This window comes from Panulirus ornatus, chromosome 39, assembly GCF_036320965.1.
Source record: "Panulirus ornatus isolate Po-2019 chromosome 39, ASM3632096v1, whole genome shotgun sequence".
NCBI lineage: Eukaryota > Metazoa > Arthropoda > Malacostraca > Decapoda > Palinuridae > Panulirus > Panulirus ornatus.
The window spans coordinates 1,813,010-1,823,009 of record NC_092262.1 but is presented as its reverse complement, the minus strand read 5'-3'; the positions used below and the strand labels follow the sequence as shown (position 1 = coordinate 1,823,009).

Genomic DNA, 10,000 nt, shown 5'->3' with positions numbered 1-10,000 from the left:
CTCAGTAAATGTAGGTTTGCGGCAGGGGTGTGTGATGTCTCCATGGTTGTTTAATTTGTTTATGGATAGGGTTATTAGGGAGGTCAATGCAAGAGTTTAGGAAAGAGAGGCAAGTATGCAGTCTGTTGTTGATGAGAGAGCTTGGGAAGTGAGTCAGTTGTTATTCGCTGATGATACAGCGCTGGTGGCTAATTCATGTGAGAAACTGCAGAAGCTGGTGACTGAGTTTGTTAAAGTGTTTGAAAGAAGAAAGTTGAGAGTAAATGTGAATAAGAGGAAGATTATTAGGTACCGTAAGGTTGAGGGTCAAGTAAATTGGAGGTAAGTTTGAATGGAGAAAAACTTGAGGAAGTGAAATATTTTAGATATCTGGGAGTGGATTTGGCAGCGGATGGAACCATGGAAGCGGAAGTGAATCATACGGTGGTGGAGGGGGCGAAAATCCTGGGAGCCTTGAAGAATGTGTGGAAGTCGAGAACCTTATCTCGGAAAGCAAAAATGGGTATGTTTGAAGTAAGAGTGGTTCCAAAAATGTTTTATGGTTGCGATGCGTGGGCTATGGATAGAGTCGTGCGAAGAAGGGTGGATGTGTTGGAAATGAGATATTTGAGGACAATATGTGGTGTTAGGTAGTTTGATCGAGTAAGTGATAATAGGGTAAGAGAGATGTGTGCAAATAAGAAAAGTGTGGTTGAGAGAGCAGAAGAGGGTGTTTTGAAATGGTTTGGTCACATGGAGAGAATGAGTGAGGAAAGATTGACCAAGAGGATATATGTGTCAGAAGTGGAGGGAACGAGGAGAAGTGGGAGACCAAAATGGAGGTGGAAAGATAGAGTGAAAAATATTTTGAGTTGTCGGGGACTGAACATGCAGGAGGGTGAAAGCGGTGCAAGGAATAGAGTGAATTGGAACGATGTGATATACCAGGGTAGACGAGCTGTCAATGGATTGAACCAGGGCATGTGAAGCGTCTGGGGTAATCCATGGAAATTTCTGTGGGACTGGATGTGGAGAGGGAGCTGTGCTTTCCATGCATTATTACATGACAGCTAGAGACTGAGTGTGAACGAATGGGGCCTTTGTTGTCTTTTCCTAGCGCTACCTCGCACACATGAGGGGGGAGAGGGTTGTTATTTTATGTGTGGCGAGGTGGCAATGGGAATGAATAAAAGCAGACAGTATGAATTATGTACATGTGTATATATGTATATGTCTGTTGTGGATATATATGTATGCATTGAGATATATAGGTATGTATATTTGCTTGTGTGGACGTGTATGTATATACATGTGTATGTGGTTGAGTTGGGCCATTCTTTCGTCTGTTTCATTGCGCAACCTCGTTAACGCGGGAGACATCGACAAAGCAAAATAAATAGTACATATATATAAAATAATGATAATAATAATAGTAATAATAATAATAATATTTTTTTATTTTTTTTATTATACTTTGTCGCTGTCTCCCGCGTTTGCGAGGTAGCGCAAGGAAACAGACGAAAGAAATGGCCCAACCCCCCCACATACACATGTATATACATACGTCCACACACGCAAATATACATACCTACACAGCTTTCCATGGTTTACCCCAGACGCTTCATATGCCTTGATTTTATCCACTGACAGCACGTCAACCCCGGTATACCACATCGCTCCTATTCACTCTATTCCGTGCCCTCCTTTCACCCTCCTGCATGTTCAGGCCCCGATCACACAAAATCTTTTTCACTCCATCTTTCCACCTCCAATTTGGTCTCCCTCTTCTCCTCGTTCCCTCCACCTCCGACACATATATCCTCTTGGTCAATCTTTCCTCACTCATTCTCTCCATGTGCCCAAACCACTTCAAAACACCCTCTTCTGCTCTCTCAACCACGCTCTTTTTATTTCCACACATCTCTCTTACCCTTACGTTACTCACTCGATCAAACCACCTCACACAACACATTGTCCTCAAACATCTCATTTCCAGCACATCCATCCCCCTGCGCACAACTCTATCCATAGCCCACGCCTCGCAACCATACAACATTGTTGGAACCACTATTCCTTCAAACATACCCATTTTTGCTTTCCGAGATAATGTTCTCGACTTCCACACATTCTTCAAGGCTCCCAGAATTTTCGCCCCCTCCCCCACCCTATGATCCACTTCCGCTTCCATGGTTCCATCCGCTGCCAGATCCACTCCCAGATATCTAAAACACTTCACTTCCTCCAGTTTTTCTCCATTCAAACTCACCTCCCAATTGACTTGACCCTCAACCCTACTGTACCTAATAACCTTGCTCTTATTCACATTTACTCTTAACTTTCTTCTTTCACACACTTTACCAAACTCAGTCACCAGCTTCTGCAGTTTCTCACATGAATCAGCCACCAGCGCTGTATCATCAGCGAACAACAACTGACTCACTTCCCAAGCTCTCTCATCCCCAACAGACTTCATACTTGCCCCTCTTTCCAAAACTCTTGCATTTACCTCCCTAACAACCCCATCCATAAACAAATTAAACAACCATGGAGACATCACACACCCCTGCCGCAAACCTACATTCACTGAGAACCAATCACTTTCCTCTCTTCCTACACGTACACATGCCTTACATCCTCGATAAAAACTTTTCACTGCTTCTAACAACTTGCCTCCCACACCATATATTATCAATACCTTCCACAGAGCATCTCTATCAACTCTATCATATGCCTTTTCCAGATCCATAAATGCTACATACAAATCCATTTGCTTTTCTAAGTATTTCTCACATACATTCTTCAAAGCAAATACCTGATCCACACATCCTCTACCACTTCTGAAACCACACTGCTCTTCCCCAATCTGATGCTCTGTACATGCCTTCACCCTCTCAATCAATACCCTCCCATATAATTTACCAGGAATACTCAACAAACTTATACCTCTGTAATTTGAGCACTCACTCTTATCCCCTTTGCCTTTGTACAATGGCACTATGCACGCATTCCGCCAATCCTCAGGCACCTCACCATGAGTCATACATACAGTAAATAACCTTACCAAGCAGTCAACAATACAGTCACCCCATTTTTTAATAAATTCCACTGCAATACCATCCAAACCTGCTGCCTTGCCGGCTTTCATCTTCCGCAAAGCTTTCACTACCTCTTCCTATTATTATTATTATTATTATTATTATTATTATTATTATTATTATTATTATTATTATTATTTTTTGCAGGGAAAAATATAATAATAACAATAATAATAATAATAATAATAATAATAATAATAATAATAATAATAATGATAATAATAATAACAATAATAATGATAATGATAATAATAATAATAGTGATAATAATAATAATGATGATAATGATAATAATAATAATAATAATAATTATAATAATAATAATAATAATAATAATAATAATAATAATAATAATAATAATAATAAAAATAATAATATAATAATAATATTTTTGATTATAGTAATAATGATGATATGATGATAATGATAATGATAATGATAATAATAATAATAGTGATCATAATAATAATGATAAGAATAATGCTACTACTAATAATGGTAATGATAATAACAGTAATGATAATTATAACAATAATGATAATAGGGGAGAAAGAATACTTCCCACGTATTCCCTGCGTGTCGTAGAAGGCGACTAAAAGGGAAGGGAGCGGGGGGCTGGAAATCCTCCCTTCTCGTTTTTTTTTTTTTTTTTCCAAAAGAAGGAACAGAGAAGAGGTCCAGGTGAGGATATTCCCTCAAAGGCCCAGTCCTCTGTTCTTAACGCTACCTCGCTATCGCGGGAAATAGCGAATAGTATAAAAAAAAAAAAAAAAAATAATAATAATAATAATAATAATAATAATGATTATAATGATAGTAATACTAATAATACTAATGATAATAATAGTAATGTTAGTAATGATAATAATAATGAAAATAACAATAATGATGATAATAATTATGATAATAATAATAATAATATCAATAATAATAATAATAGTAATAATAATAATAATAATAATAATAATAATAATAATAATAAATATAATAATAATAGTAACAATAATAATAATCTTAATGAGAATAATGATAATGATAATAACAATAATAATAATAATAATTCTAATAATAATGATAATAATAATGATAATAATAAGAATAGTAATAATGATGATGATAATAATGATAATAATGATAATGATAATAATAATAATAATGATAATAATGATAATAATAATAATAATAATAATAATAATAATAATAATAATAATAATAATATTAATAATAATAATAATAATAATGATAATAATAATAATAATAATAATGATAATAGTAATGATAATAATAATAATGATAATAATAATAATAATAATATTAATAATAATAATAATAATAATGATAATAATAATAATAATAATGATAATAATAATAATAATGATAATAATAATAATAATGATAATAATAATAATGATAATAATAATAATAATAATAATAATAATAATAATAATAATAATAATAAAAATGATAATAATGATAATAATGATAATAATTGTAACAATGATAATGACAATAATGATAATGATAATAAGGAAAATAGTGACAAGGATACTAATAATGAATAATAATCATCATCCCTGTAGACTGGGGAGAAATCAAACTGGCCAAGTATTCCCTGCATGTCGTAGAAGGCGACCAAGAGGAGCGGAATCATGTGGCTGGAAATCCTCCCTTTCTCTATTACTCTCCTAAAGAAGGAACAGAGCAAGGAGGCTAGTGAGGAATTTTCCCTATAAGGCTCTGTCATCTGTTCTTGACGATACCTCGCTCACGCGGGTATTAAGACGAACATATATAGAAAAAATATCAGCTAAAAGTGCGTCACAATATGTGTAAGCACATCTATTTCCAGACAAAACTACTTTCTAATTATGTCCCCAGCTGGATGTATTTGATTATGTTTGGAATCTCTTTACTTTTTTTATCCCTTATACTTGGAGAGAGAGACAGGCTTAATGATAGATATCTATGTTTTGTATTACGACTTGTTCAATGATTTCTCACCTTTACTAAATCAGAGAAATGAAAAAGATAACTTACCTGAATTGAAGGTCAGAATATGTCGTATTATCAAGTATCAATGTTTGTTGAGGTGCAGTGAAGTTGTCTTCAGTCTCAGTGAAACTGTTGTTGTCTAATTGCCACCGTACTCTAAGATGTGCATACTCGTCCTTTGACACCTAAAATACATGCTCTTGTTACTCTCTTGACTTGAATCATTTATACAATTAGAATTAATTCCTGTAATTTTGCTTTCTTCTGTACAATTACCTAAATTGTTTCCTTCTGTCCATTAGTTCAAACCAACTACAAAATGACTCATTACATTGCATATTGTCTCCATCTTAGCAAATATATGTCGCGGGATACGTGTGTTGTTGTAGGAATACTCATAGAGTCATATAACTTAAGTTTGTGTATCAACCTGATTGGTAATAATGCTTTGCACCTCACTCATCCACTTATAAACACATTGTCCCAGACACTTTCTCTTTCTAAGGAGCATGTCCTGGATAATTCTGCTTTCTGAATACCATATCCCAGAATCTACTACTTTCTAAAGAGATTGTCACAGACTCTTTTACGTTCCCAAGAACTTGTCCCAGACATTCCACTTTCTAAAATCCTTGTCCATGATACTTTATCTTTCATAAGACCCTATTCCAGACGCTTCTACTTTTTGCACCGATTACAAAGAGAAATTCCACTTTCTATAGACTTTACAGCAAACACTTCTATTTTTACAAATCTCATCCCAAACACCTTTTACGTTCTAAGAACCTTCTCCCAAACGTCCACTTTTTCGAGACTTTTTCAAAAACCTTTCTACTTTCTAAAGACTTTATCCCAGACACCTTTTCTTTCGAAAGACCTTTATCCCAAACACTTGCACTGTTTAAGAGACTCATTCCAAACACATCTATTTTCTGTAAAACTTATATCAAACAGTCCTAGAGTCTAGAGATTTCATCTCACAATTTTAGTAAAAAGATGTTATGCAAGGAGGTAAATAAAGTGCGCAAGATAAGGCAGCAAATGCGAACTTCAGTGAAGGGCGCAAATGGTGAGGTGATAACAAGTAGTGGTGATGTGAGAAGGAGATGGAGTGAGTATTTTGAAGGTTTGCTGAATGTGTTTGATGATAGAGTGGCAGATATAGGGTATTTTGGTCGAGGTGGTGTGCAAAGTGCGAGGGTTAGGGAAAATGATTTGGTAAACAGAGAAGAGGTAGTAAAAGCTTTGCGGAAGATGAAAGCCGGCAAGGCAGCAGGTTTGGATGGTATTGCAGTGGAATTTATTAAAAAAGGGGGTGACTGTATTGTTGACTGGTTGGTAAGGTTATTTAATGTATGTATGACTCATGGTGAGGTGCCTGAGGATTGGCGGAATGCGTGCATAGTGCCGTTGTACAAAGGCAAAGGGGATAAGAGTGAGTGCTCAAATTACAGAGGTATAAGTTTGTTGAGTATTCCTGGCAAATTATATGGGAGGGTATTGATTGAGAGGGTGAAGGCATGTACAGAGCATCAGATTGGGGAAGAGCAGTGTGGTTTCAGAAGTGGTAGAGGATGTGTGGATCAGGTGTTTGCTTTGAAAAATGTATGTGAGAAATACTTAGAAAAGCAAATGGATTTGTATGTAGCATTTATGGATTTGGAGAAGGCATATGATAGAGTTGATAGAGATGCTCTGTGGAAGGTATTAAGAATATATGGTGTGGGAGGCAAGTTGTTAGAAGCAGTGAAAAGTTTTTATCGAGGATGTAAGGCATGTGTACGTGTAGGAAGAGAGGAAAGTGATTGGTTCTCAGTGAATGTAGGTTTGCGGCAGGGGTGTGTGATGTCTCCATGGTTGTTTAATTTGTTTATGGATGGGGTTGTTAGGGAGGTGAATGCAAGAGTTTTGGAAAGAGGGGCAAGTATGAAGTCTGTTGGGGATGAGAGAGCTTGGGAAGTGAGTCAGTTGTTGTTCGCTGATGATACAGCGCTGGTGGCTGATTCATGTGAGAAACTGCAGAAGCTGGTGACTGAGTTTGGTAAAGTGTGTGAAAGAAGAAAGTTAAGAGTAAATGTGAATAAGAGCAAGGTTATTAGGTACAGTAGGGTTGAGGGTCAAGTCAATTGGGAGGTGAGTTTGAATGGAGAAAAACTGGAGGAAGTGAAGTGTTTTAGATATCTGGGAGTGGATCTGGCAGCGGATGGAACCATGGAAGCGGAAGTGGATCATAGGGTGGGGGAGGGGGCGAAAATTCTGGGAGCCTTGAAGAATGTGTGGAAGTCGAGAACATTATCTCGGAAAGCAAAAATGGGTATGTTTGAAGGAATAGTGGTTCCAACAATGTTGTATGGTTGCGAGGCGTGGACTATGGATAGAGTTGTGCGCAGGAGGATGGATGTGCTGGAAATGAGATGTTTGAGGACAATGTGTGGTGTGAGGTGGTTTGATCGAGTAAGTAACGTAAGGGTAAGAGAGATGTGTGGAAATAAAAAGAGCGTGGTTGAGAGAGCAGAAGAGGGTGTTTTGAAATGGTTTGGTGACATGGAGAGAATGAGTGAGGAAAGATTGACCAAGAGGATATATGTGTCGGAGGTGGAGGGAACGAGGAGAAGAGGGAGACCAAATTGGAGGTGGAAAGATGGAGTGAAAAAGATTTTGTGTGATCGGGGCCTGAACATGCAGGAGGGTGAAAGGAGGGCAAGGAATAGAGTGAATTGGAGCGATGTTGTATACCGGGGTTGACGTGCTGTCAGTGGATTGAATCAAGGCATGTGAAGCGTCTGGGGTAAACCATGGAAAGCTGTGTAGGTATGTATATTTGCGTGTGTGTGGACGTATGTATATACATGTGTATGGGGTGAGTTGGGCCATTTCTTTCGTCTGTTTCCTTGCGCTACCTCGCAAACGCGGGAGACAGCGACAAAGCAAAAAAAAAAGAGAAAATATATATATATATATATATATATATATATATATATATATATATATATATATATATATATATATATATATATATATATATATATCCCTGGGGATAGGGGAGAAAGAATACTTCCCACGCATTTCTCAAGTGTCGTAGAAGGCGACTAAAGGGGACGGGAGCGGGGTCCAGAAACCCTCCCGTCATTCTATTTTGACTTTCTAAAATGGGAAACAGAAGTCACGCTGGGAGTGCTCATCCTCCTCGAAGGCTGAGATTAGGGTGTCTAAATGTGTGTCGATGTAACCAAGATGAGAAAAAAGGAGAGATAGGTAGTATTTTTGAGGAGAGGAACTTGGATGTTTTGGCTCTGAGTGAAACGAAGCTCAAGGGTAAAGGGGAAGAGTGGTTTGAGAATGTCTTGTGAGTAAAGTCAGGGGTTTGTGAGAGGACAAGAGCAAGGGAAGGAGTAGCACTGCTCCTGAAACAGAAGTTTCAGAAAAGAAGAGAGAATGTTGGGGTGAGGAGAGTGGTGAGAGTAAGTGAGCTTGGGAAGGAGACTTGTGTGAGGAAGTACCAGGAGAGACTGAGTACAGAATGGAAAAAGGTGAGAACAAAGGAGGTAAGAGGAGAGTGGGAGGAATGGGATGTATTTAGAGAAGCAGTGATTACTTGCGCAAAAGATGCTTGTGGCATGAGATGCGTGAGAGATGGGTTGATTAGAAAGGGTAGCGAGTGGTGGGATGAAGAGGTAAGATTAATAGTGAAAGAGAAGAGAGAGACATTTGGACGATTTTTGCAGGGAAAAATGCAAATGAGTGGGAGATGTATAAAAGAAAGAGAAAAGAGATCAAGAGAAAGGTGCAAGAGGTGAAAAAGAGGGCAAATGAGAGTTAGGGTGAGAGAGTATCATTAAATTCTAGGGAGAATAAAAAGATGTTTTGGAAGGTGGTAAATAAAGTGCGTACGACAAGGGAACAAATGGGAACTTCAGTGAAGGGGGCTAGTGGGGAGGTGATAAAAAGTAGTGGTGATGTGAGAAGGAGATGGAGTGAGTATTTTCAAGGTTTGTTGAATGTGTTTGATGATAGAGTGGAAGATATAGGGTGTTTTGGTCAAGGTGGTGTGCAAAGTGAGGGGGTTAGGGAAAATCATTTGGTAAACGGAGAAGAGGTACTAAAAGCTTTACGGAAGATGAAAGCCGGCAAGGCAGGCAGCTTTGGATGGTATTGCAGTGGAATTTATCAAAAAAGGGGGTGACTGTATTGTTGACTGGTTGGTAAGGTTATTTAATGTATGTATGATTCATGGTGAGGTGCCTGAGGATTGGCGGAATGCTTGCATAGTGCCATTGTACAAAGGCAAAGGGGAAAAGAGTGAGTGCTCATATTACAGAGGTATAAGTTTGTTGAGTATTCCTGTGAAATTTTATGGGAGGGCATTGATTGAGAGGCTGTAGGCATGTACAGAACATCAGACTGGGGAGGAACAGTTTGGTTTCAGACGTGATAGAGGATGTGTGGACCTTGTGTTTGATTTGAAGATTAAATCTGAGAAATACTTACAAAAATAGAAGAATTCATATATGGCATTTATGGATCTTAAGAATGCATTTGATCGGGTTTACAGAGATGCTTTGTGGAAGGTCTTCAATACATATGTTGTGAGAGGTAAAATTTTAAAAGGAATGGGAGGCTTTCATCAAAGGTGCAAATCGTGTGTACGAGAAGGAAGAGAGAAAAGTGAATGTTTCCCAGTGAAGGAAAGTCTGAAGGAAGAGTATATGATGTCACCATGGTCCTTTACTTTGTTTAAGGATAAGGTACAGAAGAATGTAAATGGAATAGTCTTTGAGAGAGGGGCTTTTATGCAGTATGTTGGTGGTAAGAGGGCGTGGGAAGTGTCATTCGTTGTTCACCGATGGTACTGTACTGGTAGCTGACTCGAGTGAGAAACTACGGAAGTGGTGACTGAGATTGGAGGAGTGTTTGAAAGGAGAAATATGTGAGTT

General features: G+C 37.7%; 1 long non-coding RNA gene across 1 annotated transcript in view; it reads right to left on the bottom strand.

Annotated features, from left to right (window-relative positions):
* The window catches only part of LOC139761027 (uncharacterized), a 55,612-nt gene extending 50,365 nt beyond the window's left edge, over nt 1-5,247 (bottom strand). Inside the window, exon 1 of the long non-coding RNA XR_011715446.1 lies at nt 5,112-5,247. This is a non-coding gene — a long non-coding RNA (uncharacterized lncRNA). The remainder of the gene's footprint in view (nt 1-5,111) is intronic.
* Between the last annotated feature and the right edge of the window lie 4,753 nt (nt 5,248-10,000).